Source organism: Leiobunum rupestre, chromosome 1 (assembly GCF_980474605.1).
Source record: "Leiobunum rupestre chromosome 1, qqLeiRupe1.1.hap1, whole genome shotgun sequence".
Classification (NCBI taxonomy): Eukaryota; Metazoa; Arthropoda; class Arachnida; order Opiliones; family Sclerosomatidae; genus Leiobunum; species Leiobunum rupestre.
Window position 1 is genome coordinate 39,733,828 of NC_143384.1, and position 18,541 is coordinate 39,752,368.

The 18,541-nt window shown below is 36.6% G+C and overlaps 11 non-coding genes and 2 pseudogenes across 11 annotated transcripts; all 13 read left to right on the forward strand.

Moving 5' to 3' along the window:
- Positions 1 to 7,290: 7,290 nt before the first annotated feature.
- Positions 7,291 to 7,409, forward strand: LOC149962864 (U5 spliceosomal RNA). The gene has a single exon (XR_016473553.1). It is a non-coding gene; the product is annotated as a U5 spliceosomal RNA (small nuclear RNA).
- Positions 7,410 to 7,789: 380 nt separating this feature from the next.
- LOC149962865 (U5 spliceosomal RNA) lies at positions 7,790 to 7,908 on the forward strand. Its single transcript, XR_016473746.1, has one exon. It is a non-coding gene; the product is annotated as a U5 spliceosomal RNA (small nuclear RNA).
- Positions 7,909 to 8,285: 377 nt separating this feature from the next.
- LOC149962866 (U5 spliceosomal RNA) lies at positions 8,286 to 8,404 on the forward strand. The gene has a single exon (XR_016473617.1). It is a non-coding gene; the product is annotated as a U5 spliceosomal RNA (small nuclear RNA).
- A 380-nt stretch (positions 8,405 to 8,784) lies between these two features.
- LOC149962867 (U5 spliceosomal RNA) lies at positions 8,785 to 8,903 on the forward strand. The gene has a single exon (XR_016473961.1). It is a non-coding gene; the product is annotated as a U5 spliceosomal RNA (small nuclear RNA).
- A 377-nt stretch (positions 8,904 to 9,280) lies between these two features.
- On the forward strand, positions 9,281 to 9,399 carry LOC149962868 (U5 spliceosomal RNA). The gene has a single exon (XR_016473564.1). It is a non-coding gene; the product is annotated as a U5 spliceosomal RNA (small nuclear RNA).
- A 387-nt stretch (positions 9,400 to 9,786) lies between these two features.
- Positions 9,787 to 9,905, forward strand: LOC149962869 (U5 spliceosomal RNA). Its single transcript, XR_016473466.1, has one exon. It is a non-coding gene; the product is annotated as a U5 spliceosomal RNA (small nuclear RNA).
- A 387-nt stretch (positions 9,906 to 10,292) lies between these two features.
- Positions 10,293 to 10,411, forward strand: LOC149962870 (U5 spliceosomal RNA). Its single transcript, XR_016473517.1, has one exon. It is a non-coding gene; the product is annotated as a U5 spliceosomal RNA (small nuclear RNA).
- A 380-nt stretch (positions 10,412 to 10,791) lies between these two features.
- On the forward strand, positions 10,792 to 10,910 carry LOC149962871 (U5 spliceosomal RNA). Its single transcript, XR_016474357.1, has one exon. It is a non-coding gene; the product is annotated as a U5 spliceosomal RNA (small nuclear RNA).
- Positions 10,911 to 11,287: 377 nt separating this feature from the next.
- LOC149962872 (U5 spliceosomal RNA) lies at positions 11,288 to 11,406 on the forward strand. The gene has a single exon (XR_016473174.1). It is a non-coding gene; the product is annotated as a U5 spliceosomal RNA (small nuclear RNA).
- A 355-nt stretch (positions 11,407 to 11,761) lies between these two features.
- LOC149962873 (U5 spliceosomal RNA) lies at positions 11,762 to 11,884 on the forward strand. The gene has a single exon (XR_016473611.1). It is a non-coding gene; the product is annotated as a U5 spliceosomal RNA (small nuclear RNA).
- Positions 11,885 to 12,239: 355 nt separating this feature from the next.
- LOC149962874 (U5 spliceosomal RNA) lies at positions 12,240 to 12,362 on the forward strand. The gene has a single exon (XR_016473624.1). It is a non-coding gene; the product is annotated as a U5 spliceosomal RNA (small nuclear RNA).
- Positions 12,363 to 12,704: 342 nt separating this feature from the next.
- Positions 12,705 to 12,840, forward strand: LOC149962875 (U5 spliceosomal RNA; annotated as a pseudogene).
- A 362-nt stretch (positions 12,841 to 13,202) lies between these two features.
- Positions 13,203 to 13,337, forward strand: LOC149962876 (U5 spliceosomal RNA; annotated as a pseudogene).
- The last annotated feature ends 5,204 nt before the right edge of the window (positions 13,338 to 18,541 follow it).

Sequence of the window (18,541 nt, forward strand, 5' to 3'; positions counted from 1 at the left end):
ATTTCTAAAGAAAGCCCATTGAAAAACCAAGGAAAAGCTTTGGAGATAAAACGTGGCTTTTCTTTAGACATATTTTTGTACGGGATATAACCATTAACCTCGACAAGTTTTGATGGAAGGGGAAACCGAAGGACTAGGGGGAAAACCCCTTAAACCGGTGGGGAGAGAACTTGCAAACTCAACGCGGAAGGAGTTGTTCCGAGTTTTCACCCAGTGCCACAAGCTGGGATCGAACCCGGCAACAGTATTCAAATCCATTCAGTCAAAACACTTATTATATTTACGTCAACCGATGCGCGTACACGACCATACTTCTGTATTATTATCTACGAACCGGGTGGAAGTTTACCTACTCCTAAATTTGCTTATCAAAGAGGAACTCTGCGATAACCCGTGAAGCATATAAATAAAAAATTATCAAATAAGAAACACCATAAGTATCTTAAAAGCATTAAGTATGGCACTTACTATTATTTTAATAATAATAATCTAACCAAACCTTTTACCCCACTGATATTCTCACCCAGCACTCGCAACCGAAGTGAGTAGTAAATTATCATCCTTGGTATAAGTAGTACATCACGTACCATAATTCTATATATATAAATAATCCATTATTATAAGGTGCAAATTAATAATAAAGAAAAATTAAAAAAGCAAATTTGCTTAATTTTGAAAGAAATTGAATAATTGAGTATTTGTGACGTAAGTTCCCGGGTGGCCGTTTTTAAAATTTTTACTCTTAGTTACAGTTAGTTAGTTAGTTAGTTAGTTAGTTAGTTAGTTAGCTAGTTAGTTAGTTAGTTAGTTAGTTAGTTAGCTAGTTAGTTAGTTAGTTAGTTAGTTAGTTAGTTAGTTAGTTAGTTAGTGAACAGACCCATTTCCGAAAAGGGATTTTCAACCACAAATGGCTACGCAATGCTTTTGAAAACGATTACAGCAACAGCAACAATCCGGCCATGGCAATAGCTACGCGTCTAAACATTTTCGATTGAAAACTAAAAATATTTGTTAGATCGAGAAATGAATATACAAATAATGCGATTCCCGGTCGACCAAAGGGCTAAACTCCGTTTTCGAGTCTGTTACAATCGCTTTTGGCCTTACGCTCGAAGCGACGGCGGAGGTACACTCGGGGTAGTGTATAAGATAAAGAAAGTAGCGCTACTCGAAAAGCGTTTGACAGGAAATCTGTAGTTCCAGAGAGGCGGGTTTTAGAAACCAAAAGTAAAAGTTACTGCCGTAACAACAGCAATCATCCGTACAGCTTATGATCTAAATTACTTATAATGGGCGACAAAAACGACATTTTAAAATTTCTAGCCGTTTTTCGTTTGGGGCTAGCCATATTTTTGTGGTTTAACACGGATGAATTGCCAGCACATTCGGATTGGAAAGATTTCAACGAAAAGAGAGACCTTTTTGACGTACTCGAGTTCATCTGCCTGCTTTGTATCGTCTCGGACGTGGATTGCAACAGATCTTTCACGGTGATATCGAATTTCATTTCATTCATCGGCTTGTGTTTGTCAGTGTACGGATTGTCAACTGCTCTTAACGAATCGTCGTCCACCATTTCGATCTATTTGACAAGAATGTACTTGTTTGACTTGTGCTGCGAACTTACGGCTATTTATATTCAACTGCCAAAGATTTGGGCGGCGCAAATACAAAACCAAAAGAACAGGTTACCTGTTTAACAATAGATACGATTTGATAGCCCTGCCTAAATGGTTCCAATATTGAGGTATTTGGTCGCTGCTGAGTTCTTTGGAACGCGTTGGAGGTTATATTCCCTTCAAAATGAAGTAATTGTTATGTAGTTTGCTATTTTAATACGATAGCTTCGTGAGCTCTAAACTGTAGCGAAGATTTTTCAAAAGAAAACAATAAATATATTTTAATTCTAAAATGCATTTCATAATTTATTTGGTATTAAATTATTTCCTTAGTTTTTCCACCTAGCTGTGTCTTTATATTTTCATCAGTTTAAAGATTTTGTTAAATAACGCATTCGTATAAATTAAATTTTATGACCATGGTCTCGATGTAAAAACTAAAATTAAAATCAACGACGGATACTTCATGGTTAAAACATTTTTATTTTTAAAAAATTTGGCTAGCTTTCGGGTATGACACCCCTTGTCAAGCGTGAGTCTTTAACTAAATTTACAATGCAACATTTTTGATTTTTAATTTTTAACATTTTTGATTTTTAAATCCCCCCAGTTTTTTATACATATTTTACCCCTATCTAAGTTTAATTGACCTTCGGTTTTTATTGCGACCGCTTCTTTAAAGTCTCTTTTAAAATAGTTTTGTTCACGTGTCACTATTTTTCATTCGTGGAATTCAATATTGTGTCCTTGTGTAGTCCATACGTGGTTTGCTATCCCGTTATGTTTTTCTCCTAATTTTATACATTTGTTATGTTCCTTTTTCCGGATTTTAAATTTTCTTTTGGTTTGCCCTATATATGATTTTTTACATTCACAACTAATTTTATTTACGATGCCTGTTTCGTTATCTTTCTCTGTTTTTGGTTTATTTTTAATTAGGGTTGATATTAATGTATTGGATTTTTTACTAATTAAATTTATATTTATATTTTTTAATTGTCTATTTGTTTTTTCTGTTATACCTTTTTTATAAGGTAAGATTAAGATATTTGAATATTTTTCTTTTGTTACAGGGTGTTTAACAACATGATAATTAAAAATATCATCAATTAAACTTTTCGGGTAGCCACATTTCAGTAATTGTCTAGTATATATTAATTTATCTAATTCAGGTTCGTCCGAAATTGTTTCAATTTTGTGTTTTAGGCCTTTTAAGAGACCAATTTTTGTTTTGGTGGGGTGTGACGAATAGTAATGTAGGTAGCTTTCCGAATGGGTTGGTTTTTGATACATTGTGATTTTAAATTTATTAATTTCGCGCTTTATTTTTAAATCTAAAAATGGTATTATTCTTTCTACCTCGGGTTCGTTAGTGAATTGTATATTTTTATCTATTGAGTTTGAGATTTCTGTTAAAGATTCTAATGACATGTTTTTATTTTTAAGAGTTAAGATATCATTCATAAAGCGATACCAGAAAGTTAATTTGTTGTCGAGATTTGGGTGATTTAAAATTTTAATTTATATTTTAATTTCTATTATAAGTTAGCTATAAAACCCGAAAGTGGATTGCCCATAGCGAGACCTTCTTTTTGTTTATAGAATTGGTCTCTAAATTGAAAAAATGTATTTTTTAGGCATATTTCACTTAATTGAATTATGGTATTGATTTTTAGGGACGTTCTATTTAGTAAAGTCTGATCAAGTTCTAGTTCGTTTTTAGTATAGTTAAAGCTTAATTTACCGGGACTTTCGTATATAAGTTTATGACATCTAGACTACACAATTCTAAGTTTTCGTTTATTTTATATTCTCTTAATTTTTCAACCAAGTCATAGGAATTTTTTACATTGTGGCCATTTTGACCAACAAGATAGATAGTAAGATAAAAAAGATCATAAATAAAGCTGTAGAAAATAACGAAATAAAAAAAAAGAAACGTTATGGTTTTTATACCGATTGTATAAAAACCCCGTTTGTTTATGGCCTTATTAAACTACACAAAACAAATCACCCTTTTAGATTAATTGTCTCCTCAATTAACAACGTAACATATGCAACAGCAAAAATGCTAGTAAAGATTATTAAACCTCTTGTTGGTCAAAAAAAATAAAGAAAAATTTATTATAAGCAATTTGGGGCCCCCTTGAGACGGGCCCCCGACGATCGCCGACCAGCCGCTATGGCCAGTCCAGGCCTGCCTACGCCACATACTTCTCTATTATCAAAATCCACATAATAAGAGCTACCATTAGTGTATAATATTTTACATAAGTGTGACACTTCCAATTCTTCACATGCAAAAGTTTTACTGAGAAATATTCACAAGACAGACTGCATAATGGGCTTCGTCATCTTTTTGCTTCCGCTTGCTCTCGCGTCACACGTAGTCCTTGACAGCGCTCGCTAGGGGGAGATTTCCGTCTTGTAATGACGTCACTCCGTTACTAGCTCTCATTCCTCAAAGTGACAATCTTATGGAACAATATTATACACTTTTGGTTCCACCCAAAAGTTATTATCGTTCATTGAATTATAATATTAATAAGTGTTTAAGAGTACAAAGAATTGATTTCCCACCCAAAGAATATCAAGAGATAATTTATTTGATTATCTACTTGGCATAAACGCTGCTGAGTAGCTCGAGAATTTTGGACAACATGATACTACATAATTTCAGTAAATATAGAATTTTACAGATAAAGGTTCGTGAATGTTTTGAATGATTTGGGGTAGTCGCATTTCTCCCAATAGTGTGGCAAATGCCTGAAACTCATACGTCCGAATTGGTTGTTTTGTCAATAAAATATTTTAATTTCAAAGATTTTTCATAGGAACAATATCGATCAAGGTTAGGTTTAGGGTTAGGTTAGCTTAGGTTAGGAGAGGTAAAGAGCCGTGCAGAGGGGGAAATGTTCCCAAATGTGCAGCTTACTTGTATAAAAGCCACAACCCACTCAGAAAATGCATAACGATAATTATCTATTTTTAAAGTAACAGATAAAGATAATTTTGGAATTATTAAATCTGTGTATAAAATAACTATTAACAGAAGTTAATCATATACCTGTAACGTTCGAAATTTTGTTTAAGCCCCATTGCCTGAGTTCTGGCTAAGCTCAAAAACTTATACAGCCTGGGGTCTGGCTGAGATTGAAATGTTATATTGCCTGAGATCAGCCTGAGCTTCGAAACTTAGGCCACCTGAGGTCTGACTGAGATTGAAAACTTATACAGCCTGACCTCAGCCTGAGCTTCGAAACATATGCCACCTGAGGTCTGACTGAGATTGAAATGTTATACTGCCTGAGATCTGCTTGAGCTTCGAAACTTAGGCCACCCGAGGTCTGACTGAGATTGAAAACTTATACAGCCAGACATCAGCCTGAGCTTTGAAACTTATGCCGCCTGATGTCTGACTGAGATTGAAAAATTATACAGCCTGACATCAGCCTGAGCTTCGAAACTTATCCCGCCTGAGGTGTGACTGAGATTGAAAAATTATACAGCCTGACATCAGCCTGAGCTTCGAAACATATGCCACCTGAGGTCTGACTGAGATTGAAAAGTTATACAGCCTGACATCAGCCTGACCTTCGAAACTTATGCCTCCTGAGGTCTGACTGAGATTGAAAACTTATACAGCCTGACATCAGCCTGAGCTTCGAAACTTATGCCGCCTCAGGTCTGACTGAGGTTGAAAAATTATACAGCCTGACATCAGCCTGAGCTTCGAAACTTATCCCGCCTGAGGTCTGGCTGAGATTGAAATGTTATACTGCCTGAGATCAGCTTGAGCTTCGAAACTTAGGCCACCTGAGGTCTGACTGAGATTGAAAACTTATACAGCCTGAGCTTCGAAACTTATGCCGCCTGAGGTCTGACTGAGATTGAAATGTTATACTCCCTGAGATCAGCTTGAGCTTCGAAACTTATGCCTCCTGAGGTCTGAATGAGATTGAAAAGTTATACAGCCTGACATCAGCCTAACCTTCAAAACTTATGCCCCCTGAGGTCTGACTAAGATTGAAAACTTATACAGCCTGACATCAGCCTGAGCTTCGAAACTTATGCCGCCTCAGGTCTGACTGAGATTGAAAACTTATACAAACTGACATCAGCCTGAGCTTCGAAACTTATGCCGCCTCAGGTCTGACTGAGATTGAAAAATTATACAGCATGACATCAGCCTGAGCTTCGAAACTTATCCCGCCTGAGGTCTAGCTGAGATTGAAATGTTATACTGCCTAAGATCTGCCTGAGTTTCGAAAATTATACCGTTTGAGTTCTGGCTGAGATTGAAATGTTATACTGCCTGAGATCAGCTTGAGCTTCGAAACTTAGGCCGCCTGAGGTCTGACTGAGATTGAAAACTTATACAGCCTGACATCAGCCTGAGCTTCGAAACTTATCCCGCCTGAGTTCTGGCTGAGATTGAAATATTATACTGCCGGTGATCAGCTTGAGCTTCGATACTTATGCCGCCTGAGGTCTGACTGAGATTGAAAACTTTTACAGCCTGACATCAGCTTGAACATAAAAAATTATGCCGCCTGAGGTCTGACTGAGATTGAAAACTTTTACAGCCTGACATCAGCTTGAACATAAAAAATTATGCCGCCTGAGGTCTGGCTGAGATTGAAATGATTTGTCATGGTCATCGGTATAGTGAAGTAAAAAGTAAATTGCAGACTATTTTTTTAACAACTAAATTTCTTTTGAAACACCTTCTTACAAGAATAGTAATTTGTAAAGAACCTACTGAACGTACTTTTAACGAGTCCGTACAAAATACGACTAATCCTACCATCAAGAAAGTTTTCTCGGCATCGCTTTTCACCACACTGAAATCCAAACATCCTAAGAACATTTCCAGTAGCTCAGCTCCTGAAAGAACCAGGACTGCTCCTAAACGCCCTGGTAGCTTTTCGGGTGGAATTCCATGCAAGTCGTAACCAGTATAATTTGTTTTCTATTGACTTTCAGTAGTACCTTGTAGCTTTTAATATAATTTTTATGAGTGTTTTAAAAATAGGGACTTTAAATGTAGAGGGTTTACGTAATTTAAAAATACAAAAAGATATTGCCGCGTTCTTCCGTGCTGAAGAAATAGACATTTTATGTATTCAAGAAAGTCATTTAGTTAGATCTGATAACTTTAATTACCTAAAGAAATTATTTAAAGCACAGGATATATTTTATAGCGTAGGGAGCAATTTCAGTCGTGGCACTACTATCTTCGTTAAAGCGCTCGCACTCAGTTTCGCAGTCTCCGGTTGGACACGTCGGGGCGTGTAGTGTGTGTGGATCTAGACTATAATGATTCTCGACTCCGTATATTATCCATTTACGCTCCTAATAGGATGGGTGAAAGGTCACTACTCTTCAATAGCTTGCACCAGTACGTCGATGGCCCGTTCTCTCATTTGCTCGTACTCGGATACTTCAACTGCGAAGGAAATTGCTGACTATTCCTTTAACAACTAAATTTGGAGTAAATAAATAAATTTCTTTTGTAACACCTTCTTACAAGAATTGTAATTTTGGCGTTTCTCATGATTAAGTAATGTTATTAAAATCTTCACTATGTTTCTTTCAATTCATATAAAGAAATAAAGCGTATCATGGTTTGATATGATAATTATTTAACTTATAGTAGCGACGAAAAGTTACGCTCTGGCTTCTCCTCAATCGCTTTAATCTTTCGCCTTTTGCTAAAGATTACCGTGGGGAAGAGCAATATCATGAGCCTTTAAGCTATTTTTGAAAACTCTACCTTGTGGTAGAGTTCGCTATGAATCTAAAGTTAAACACCTTCGTTCTTAATAAACGTAATGTTTCGACGTATAAAATTTACGAGTTCTTATAAAGGTGCTATGTACGTCGGGGTCTTAATGAAAGAGAAGAAATTGTTTTTCAAACACTGATGAACGATAAAATGATATTTTTTGTCATGGTCATCGGTAAAGCGAAGGAAATTGCAGACAATTCCTTTAACAACTTAATTTCTTTTGTAACACCTTCTTACAAGAATAGTAATTTTTGCGTTTCTCATGATAAAGTAATGTTATTAAAATCTTCACTATGTTTCTTTCAATTCATATAAAAGAAATAAAGTGTATCATGGTTTGATATGATAATTATTTAATTTATAGTAGCGACGAAAAGTTACGCTCTGGCTTCTCCTCAATCGCTTTAATCTTTCGCCTTTTACTAAAGATTACCGTGGGGAGGAGCAATATCATGAGCCTTTAAGCTATTTTTGAAAACTCTACCTTGTGGTAGAGTTCGCTATGAATCTAAAGTTAAACACCTTCGTTCTTAATAAACTTAATGTTTCGACGTATAAAATTTACGAATTCCTATAGATGCCATGAACGTCGGAGTCTTATTCAAAGAAAAGCATTTTTTTTCAAACAATGATGAACGATTAAAAGATATTTTTTGTCATGGTCATCGGTATAGCGAAGGAAATTGCAGACAATTCCTTTAACAACTTAATTTCTTTTGTAACACCTTCTTACAAGAATAGTAATTTTTGCGTTTCTCATGATAAAGTATTGTTATTAAAATCTTCACTATGTTTCTTTCAATTCATATAAAAGAAATAAAGTGTATCATGGTTTGATATGATAATTATTTAATTTATAGTAGTGACGAAAAGTTACGCTCTGGCTTCTCCTCAATCGCTTTAATCTTTCGCCTTTTACTAAAGATTACCGTGAGGAGGAGCAATATCATGAGCCTTTAAGCTATTTTTGAAAACTCTACCTTGTGGTAGAGTTCGGTATGAATCTAAAGTTAAACACCTTCCTTCTTAAAAAACGTAATGTTTCGACGTATAAAATTTACGAGTTCTTATAAAGGTGCTATGTACGTCGGGGCCTTATTGAAAGAGAAGAAATTTTTTTTCAAACACTGATGAACGATAAAATTGTTTTTTTTGTCATGGTCATCGGTAAAGCGAAGGAAATTGCAGACAATTCCTTTAACAACTTAATTTCTTTTGTAACACCTTCTTACAAGAATAGTAATTTTTGCGTTTCTCATGATAAAGTAATGTTATTAAAATCTTCACTATGTTTCTTTCAATTCATATAAAAGAAATAAAGTGTATCATGGTTTGATATGATAATTATTTAATTTATAGTAGCGACGAAAAGTTACGCTCTGGCTTCTCCTCAATCGCTTTAATCTTTCGCCTTTTACTAAAGATTACCGTGGGGAGGAGCAATATCATGAGCCTTTAAGCTATTTTTGAAAACTCTACCTTGTGGTAGAGTTCGCTATGAATCTAAAGTTAAACACCTTCGTTCCTAATAAACTTAATGTTTCGACGTATAAAATTTACGAATTCCTATAGATGCCATGAACGTCGGAGTCTTATTCAAAGAAAAGCATTTTTTTTCAAACAATGATGAACGATTAAAAGATATTTTTTGTCATGGTCATCGGTATAGCGAATGAAATTGCAGACAATTCCTTTAACAACTTAATTTCTTTTGTAACACCTTCTTACAAGAATAGTAATTTTTGCGTTTCTCATGATAAAGTAATGTTATTAAAATCTTCACTATGTTTCTTTCAATTCATATAAAAGAAATAAAGTGTATCATGGTTTGATATGATAATTATTTAATTTAAAGTAGTGACGAAAAGTTACGCTCTGGCTTCTCCTCAAACGCTTTAATCTCTCGCCTTTTACTAAAGATTACCGTGGGGAAGAGCAATATCATGAGCCTTTAAGCTATTTTTGAAAACTCTACCTTGTGGTAGAGTTCGCTATGAATCTAAAGTTAAACACCTTCCTTCTTAATAAACTTAATGTTTCGACGTATAAAATTTACGAGTTCTTATAAAGGTGCTATGTACGTCGGGGTCTTATTGAAAGAGAAGAATTTTTTTTTCAAACACTGATGAACGATAAAATGATATTTTTTGTCATGGTCATCGGTAAAGCGAAGGAAATTAAAGACAATTCCTTTAACAACTTAATTTCTGTTGTAACACCTTCTTACAAGAATAGTAATTTTTGCGTTTCTCATGATAAAGTAATGTTATTAAAATCTTCACTATGTTTCTTTCAATTCATATAAAAGAAATAAAGTGTATCATGCATGGTTTGATATGATAATTATTTAATTTACTGCAGTAGCGACGAAAAGTTACGCTCTGGCTTCTCCTCAATCGCTTTAATCTCTCGCCTTTTACTAAAGATTACCGTGGGGAGGAGCAATATCATGAGCCTTTAAGCTATTTTTGAAAACTCTACCTTGTGGTAGAGTTCGCTATGAATCTAAAGTTAAACACCTTCCTTCTTAATAAACTTAATGTTTCGACGTATAAAATTTACGAGTTCTTATAAAGGTGCTATGTACGTCGGGGTCTTATTGAAAGAGAAGAATTTTTTTTTCAAACACTGATGAACGATAAAATGATATTTTTTGTCATGGTCATCGGTAAAGCGAAGGAAATTAAAGACAATTCCTTTAACAACTTAATTTCTGTTGTAACACCTTCTTACAAGAATAGTAATTTTTGCGTTTCTCATGATAAAGTAATGTTATTAAAATCTTCACTATGTTTCTTTCAATTCATATAAAAGAAATAAAGTGTATCATGCATGGTTTGATATGATAATTATTTAATTTACTGCAGTAGCGACGAAAAGTTACGCTCTGGCTTCTCCTCAATCGCTTTAATCTCTCGCCTTTTACTAAAGATTACCGTGGGGAGGAGCAATATCATGAGCCTTTAAGCTATTTTTGAAAACTCTACCTTGTGGTAGAGTTCGCTATGAATCTAAAGTTAAACACCTTCCTTCTTAATAAACGTAATGTTTCGACGTATAAAATTTACGAGTTCTTATAAAGGTGCTATGTACGTCGGGGTCTTATTGAAAGAGAAGAAATTTTTTTTCAAACACTGATGAACGATAAAATGATATTTTTTGTCATGGTCATCGGTAAAGCGAAGGAAATTGCAGACAATTCCTTTAACAACTTAATTTCTTTTGTAACACCTTCTTACAAGAATAGTAATTTTTGCGTTTCTCATGATAAAGTAATGTTATTAAAATCTTCACTATGTTTCTTTCAATTCTATTAAAAGAAATAAAGTGTATCATGGTTTGATATGATAATTATTTAATTTATAGTAGCGACGAAAAGTTACGCTCTGGCTTCTCCTCAATCGCTTTAATCTTTCGCCTTTTACTAAAGATTACCGTGGGGAGGAGCAATATCATGAGCCTTTAAGCTATTTTTGAAAACTCTACCTTGTGGTAGAGTTCGCTATGAATCTAAAGTTAAACACCTTCGTTCTTAATAAACTTAATGTTTCGACGTATAAAATTTACGAATTCCTATAGATGCCATGAACGTCGGAGTCTTATTCAAAGAAAAGCATTTTTTTTCAAACAATGATGAACGATTAAAAGATATTTTTTGTCATGGTCATCGGTATAGCGAAGGAAATTGCAGACAATTCCTTTAACAACTTAATTTCTTTTGTAACACCTTCTTACAAGAATAGTAATTTTTGCGTTTCTCATGATAAAGTAATGTTATTAAAATCTTCACTTTGTTCATTTCAATTCGATTAAGAGAAATATAGTGTATCAGGGTTTTATATGTTTATTATTTAATTTATAGTAGCCACGAAAAGTTACGCTCTGGCTTCTCCTCAATCGCCTTAATCTTTCGCCTTTTACTAAAGATTACCGTGGGGAGGAGCAATATCATGAGCCTTAAGGCTATTTTTGAAAACTCTACCTTGTGGTAGAGTTCGCTATGAATCGAAAGTTAAACACCTTCCTTCTTTAAACATTAAATGTTTCGACGTATGAATTTTACGAATTCCTATAAAGGTGCCATGTACGTCGGGGTCTTATTCAAAGAGAAGCAAAATTTTTCAAACAATGATGAACGATTAAATGATATTTTTTGTCATGGTCATCGGTATAGCGAAGGAATTTGCACACAATTCCTTTAAAAACTAAATTTCTATTGTAACACCTTCTTACAAGAATAGTAATTTGTTCGTTTCTTAAGATAAAGTAATGTTATTAAAATCTTCACTTTGTTCCTTTCTATTCGTATAAGAGAAATACAGTGTATCAGGGTTTTATATGTTTATTATTTAATTTAAAGTAGCCACGAAAAGTTACGCTCAGATCTTTCGCCTTTTACTAAAGATTACCGTGGGGAGGAGCAATATCATGAGCCTTAAGGCTATTTTTGAAAACTCTACCTTGTGGTAGAGTTCGCTATGAATCGAAAGTTAAACACCTTCCTTCTTTAAACATTAAATGTTTCGACGTATGAATTTTACGAATTCCTATAAAGGTGCCATGTACGTCGGGGTCTTATTCAAAGAGAAGCAAAATTTTTCAAACAATGATGAACGATTAAATGATATTTTTTGTCATGGTCATCGGTATAGCGAAGGAATTTGCAGACAATTCCTTTAAAAACTAAATTTCTATTGTAACACCTTCTTACAAGAATAGTAATTTGTTCGTTTCTCAAGATAAAGTAATGTTATTAAAATCTTCACTTTGTTCCTTTCTATTCGTATAAGAGAAATACAGTGTATCAGGGTTTTATATGTTTATTATTTAATTTAAAGTAGCCACGAAAAGTTACGCTCAGATCTTTCGCCTTTTACTAAAGATTACCGTGGGGAGGAGCAATATCATGAGCCTTAAGGCTATTTTTGAAAACTCTACCTTGTGGTAGAGTTCGCTATGAATCGAAAGTTAAACACCTTCCTTCTTTAAACATTAAATGTTTCGACGTATGAATTTTACGAATTCCTATAAAGGTGCCATGTACGTCGGGGTCTTATTCAAAGAGAAGCAAAATTTTTCAAACAATGATGAACGATTAAATGATATTTTTTGTCATGGTCATCGGTATAGCGAAGGAATTTGCAGACAATTCCTTTAAAAACTAAATTTCTATTGTAACACCTTCTTACAAGAATAGTAATTTGTTCGTTTCTCAAGATAAAGTAATGTTATTAAAATCTTCACTTTGTTCCTTTCTATTCGTATAAGAGAAATACAGTGTATCAAGGTTTTATATGTTTTTTATTTAATTTATAGTAGCCACGAAAAGTTACGCTCAGATCTTTCGCCTTTTACTAAAGATTACCGTGGGGAGGAGCAATATCATGAGCCTTAAGGCTATTTTTGAAAACTCTACCTTGTGGTAGAGTTCGCTATGAATCGAAAGTTAAACACCTTCCTTCTTTAAACATTAAATGTTTCGACGTATAAATTTTACTAATTCCTATGAAGGTGCCATGTACGTCGGGGTCTTATTCAAAGAAAAGCAAGATTTCTAAAACAATGATGAACGATTAAATGATACTTTTGGTCATGGTCATCGGTGTAGCGAAGGAAATTGCAGACTATTCCTTTAACTACTAAATTTGAAGTAAATTAATAAATTTCTTTTGTAACACCTTCTTACACGAATAGTAATTTGTGCGTTTCTCAAGATGAAGTAATGTTATTAAAATCTTCACTTTGTTCATTTCAATTCGTATAAGAGAAATATAGTGTATCAGGGTTTTATATGTTTATTATTTAATTTAAAGTAGCCACGAAAAGTTACGCTCAGATCTTTCGCCTTTTACTAAAGATTACCGTAGGGAAGAGCAATATCATGAGCCCTAAGGCTATTTTTGAAAACTCTACCTTGTGGTAGAATTCGCTATGAATCTAAAGTTAAACACCTTCCTTCTTAAAACATTAAATGTTTCGACGTATAAATTTTACTAATTCCTATGAAGGTGCCATGTACGTCGGGGTCTTATTCAAAGAAAAGCAAGATTTTTCAAACAATGATCAACGATTAAATGATACTTTTGGTCATGGTCATCGGTATAGTGAAGGAAATTGCAGACTATTCCTTTAACTACTAAATTTGAAGTAAATAAATAAATTTCTTTTGTAACACTTTCTTACACGAATAGTAATTTGTGCGTTTCTCAAGATGAAGTAATGTTATTAAAATCTTCACTTTGTTCATTTCAATTCGTATAAGAGAAATATAGTGTATCAGGGCTTTATATGTTTATTATTTAATTTAAAGTAGCCACGAAAAGTTACGCTCAGATCTTTTGCCTTTTACTAAAGATTACCGTAGGGAAGAGCAATATCATGAGCCTTAAGGCTATTTTTGAAAACTCTACCTTGTGGCAGAATTCGCTATGAATCTAAAGTTAAACACCTTCCTTCTTAAAACATTAAATGTTTCGACGTATAAATTTTACGAATTCCTATAAAGGTGCCATGTACGTCGGGGTCTTATTCAAAGAAAAGCAAGATTTCTAAAACAATGATGAACGATTAAATGATACTTTTGGTCATGGTCATCGGTGTAGCGAAGGAAATTGCAGACTATTCCTTTAACTACTAAATTTGAAGTAAATAAATAAATTTCTTTTGTAACACCTTCTTACACGAATAGTAATTTGTGCGTTTCTCAAGATGAAGTAATGTTATTAAAATCTTCACTTTGTTCATTTCAATTCGTTTAAGAGAAATATAGTGTATCAGGGTTTTATATGTTTATTATTTAATTTATAGTAGCCACGAAAAGTTACGCTCTGGCTTCTCCTCCATCGCTTTAATCTTTCGCCTTTTACTAAAAAAGTGAGTGTGTTTTTTAATAGTTTTTATTAGTTTTTCGCGCAGTCGGTTGTGTTCGAATCATGGCGCCGTCCTCAGGGCGGTTGAAACATCCGCTCTCTCTGAAACTAGATGTAGGAGCAGATAATCTGAAATACCTTGATGTTGCCAAAGCCTTCTTCGATGAGTTTGGTCCGGCTTCAATTATTTGTTGTCAGCCCAAGGGTCGTGGAGTGTACCATGTCACTTGTGCGTCAAAGGAAGAATATGAAAAGATCTTTGTTTCTGGTGCCATTAAGATTGGTCAAGCTACGTTCCAAGTATCTCCCGTTGACTCCGATGAGCTGATGATCACCGTCGTTGGCGCCCCTTATGAACTGGATCCTGCTGTCATCAGTGGTGGATTACGACCATACGGCGATGTCCTGTCATGGGAGTATGAAGCCGACAAAGAGTACCCGCTTCTTAATGTACAAACGGAAACAGACTTATTAAATTGAAAGTAAGATCACCTGTACCAAATGTCATCTTAGCCGGTAGCTACCGAGTCAACATCCAGTATCGTGGCGTCAAGCGCCAGTGTTACAAGTGTGGAGATTGCGACCACCTGGCCAGAGAATGTACTTCACAAGATCGTCGATGGGTACAAAAAGCCGCTGATCGTGCGATAGAGGAGTACGAAAAAACGCAGAAACCTATGGAGCAGAAACCAGTTGATGACACTCCGATAGTTAATCCGGATGTTCTTATGTCGTTCGAACAAGAGTCCCACGAAAACATGGAATCGATGTCCAAACCTGAAGATGCAGAATCTAGCCCTTCTCACTCAGCGAGAGATGAAGTGGCCGAAGTTTCCAGAACCAGCTATCCCAGTCCTACTGTCTCCAAGCAGCCAAACCCACTATCCCCGAGCCACTCGAATTTCCCACCTTTGTGGGCTGAAGATCCAGAACTTGCATCCCCAAAAGAACCTACTGAGCGTACTTTTAGCGAGTCCATAAAAAATACGACTACTCCTACCGTCAAGAAAGTTTCCTCGGCACCGTCTTCACCACACTGAAATCCAAATATCCTAAGAACAGTTCCAGCAGCTCAGCTCCTGAAAGAACCAGGACTGCTCCTAAACGCCCTGGTACCTTTTCAGGTGGAATTCCTCGCAAGAAGTAACCAGTATAATTAGTTTTTTTTATTGACTTTTAGTAATAAATTGTAGCTTTTAATATATTTTTTATGAGTGTTTTAAAAATAGGGACTTTAAATGTAGAGGGTTTACGTAATTTTAAAAAACAAAAAGATATTGCCACGTTCTTCCGTGCTGAAGAAATAGACATTTTATGTATTCAAGAAAGTCATTTAGTTAGATCTGATAACTTTAATTACCTTAAGAAATTATTTAAAGCGCAGGATATATTTTATAGCGTAGGGAGTAACTTCAGTCGTGGCACCACTATCTTCGTTAAACAGGGCGCTCGCACTCAGTTTCGCAGTCTCCGGTTGGACACGTCGGGGCGTGTAGTGTGTGTGGATCTAGACTATAATGATTCTCGACTCCGAATATTATCCATTTACGCTCCTAATAGGATGGGTGAAAGGTCACTACTCTTCAATAGCTTGCACCAGTACGTCGATGGCCCGTTCTCTTATTTGCTTGTACTCGGAGACTTCAACTGCGTTTCGAATTTGAACCTGGACAAGGAAGGCGGCAACGTTCTCGTTGACGCTTCGGCCAAAAATTTGGAGCGGAAAATGGAATCACTCAACCTAGTTGACATCTGGCGGCTTCGCAATCCTGGAGTCCGCACTTTCACCTGGGAAGCAAAAAATGTAAAATGTCGCTTAGACCGTATCTATTTACCATCCCAGCTTGTTGCCAGCGTCCGTTCCTGCACCATTACTCCCCTAGGCAGTACAGCCTCGTACGTCACCGATCACCAGGCTGTTATCTTAGAGGTGGAAGTTCCGCAAGCCACTCCCAGAGGTAAAGGCATTTGGAGGCTTAATGATTCTGTTTTGGAGGACTCAGATTTTGTTGCGGATGTGAAACCGGAAATTCAAAATTTGGCCGAAGCCGCCCACTCTTGCGACGACTGGGAGACTTGCAAAACGAAATTCGCCGATCTTTTTCGGAAATTAGGGAAATCCCGAGCAGCGTCATCTAGAAAAAGGGTCCACTTTCTTAGATGGTCTCTGTCTTTGTTGGATCGTCTCCCGAAGGACGCAAGAGACATAGAAGTAATAACCGAAATCTCCAACATACGGAGCAAACTCCATGAAGAGTATGAATCCAAGCTAAGATTCCAGAGGGCGAAAGAACATGGTCAAGAAATTGCCATGGAAATGAAATTCGACTCCGACTTCTACTGCCGTCAAGCGATGAATCGGAAGAAAGTAGCGCTGTCGGAGATTGTTACGGGTACGAGAACCATTACTGACCAGGAGGAAATTCAAGAGGAAGTTAGGAGATTTTACCAAGATCTGTACAAGAAGAGCGCCACTGACAGTTCCAGACTAACCTCCTTATTTAAAGATCTCCCTCAGGTTCCTGACAACATGAAAGATTCACTCAATGCTAGAATCACTGTCACCGAATGCACTAAAGCACTGAGGACCTTCTCGCGCCGAAAAGCTCCAGGGCCTGATGGACTGACGGTGGGATTCTATCGTACCTTTTGGCAAGAACTAAAACAAATAATAGTCAACGTTTTCAACGAAAGCCTAGAAAATGGTCAGTTCACCGACTCCTTCCAGTTTGGCATGATCAGCCTTCTGTGCAAAGACGAAGAGAAAAAGGAAGAACTTGGAGCTTGGAGGCCGCTCACGCTTCTTAACCTTGACAGGAAGTTATTTGCCAAGATCCTCGAGATGCGGATAGCAACGGTTATGGACCAAATAATCGGTCCCCCGCAAACAGCGGGAGTCAAGGGAAGATCTCTGTACAACAACCTTCTGTACTTACGTGATACCTTGGTTCATACCACGGAAAGAAATGGTTCTGGTCTGTTGCTCGCGGTGGATTTGAATAAAGCCTTCGATCGTGTGGACCAGGACTTTCTTTTCGCCGCTATGGATGCTTTCGGCATTCCGAAGGCTTTTATTAAGGCAATCCAAAGTCTGTACAAAAACTCGTACAGTAGAGTAATGGTTAATGGTCACCTATCGAGAAAGGTTTTCATAGAGAGAGGAGTTCGTCAAGGCTGTCCTCTATCACCGGTCCTTTTCACTATCGTTATAGAAGTTCTTCTGCACAATGTCCGCCAAAATCCCATGATCCGGGGTCTAAAAGGTCCAGGGTCCACACAAGTTGAGAACCAAAAATCTCTCAGTCATGCCGATGACCTCAATTTCCTTTTGGAAGACACCGAGTCTCTAAGCCAAACCATGGCTCTGGCGCATTCTTTCTGTTCAGCATCAGGAAGCCGAATCAACCTAGAGAAGACAAAGGCTCTGGAACTCGGTCGCGCAGGAATCTACGAAATACCAAAGTCCTTAAATATTAATTTTTCGGACAAGCCTCTAAAAATTCTCGGCATCCTTTTCACCAGCAGTGGATCATCCGAAAAAAACGAAGACATCTTTCTGAATCGGTTCCATGAGGTTCTTCGGTCTTGGGGAAAAACTCAGCTGTCCTTCCTCGGTAAAACGCAAGTTTTGCGTCAGATTGGTGTGCCAGCTTTGACGTACGGCGTGCCCTTGGTTTCCTTCTCGCACTTGAACATCAACAGAATCACGAGCCTCATGTTCACCTTTATCTGGTCTGAAAAACCAGAATGGGTTTCGAGAGACACCGTTTACCAGACGCCGAAGGAAGGAGGCCTCGGTGCTCCGAATTTGAGGAATGAAATCTCGGCACTTTCATTCACAAGAAATGCGCGCGCGTTACAAGCCTCCGACCACCCAATCCACGATTCCTCGATCTATTTCCTGTCAAGTACAGTCAGCACCTTGTTCCGCCTTCCTTGGGACAGTCACCGCCTACACGCCGGAGAAGTACACCATCTGTACGAGGCCTTCGTCGAGCAGGTCAAGAAGTTAAAAACAAGAGACACTTGCTTTGATTGGACATCAGCGACAAACAAGCAAATACGCGATGCTCTCAGAAACAAAACGGAAGTGAGAGTAGTAAAGGAGTCACCGAATGTAAAATGGGAAGCGGTGTTTTGGGAGGCTGCTAATCGGTCAATAGAACCAACTCGAAGAGATCTTTTTTGGAAAACAGCCCATCATGTTTTGCCCGTTCGTTTCTTTCTGAAAAATCATGGTATGGCAACCTCCTGGACTTGCC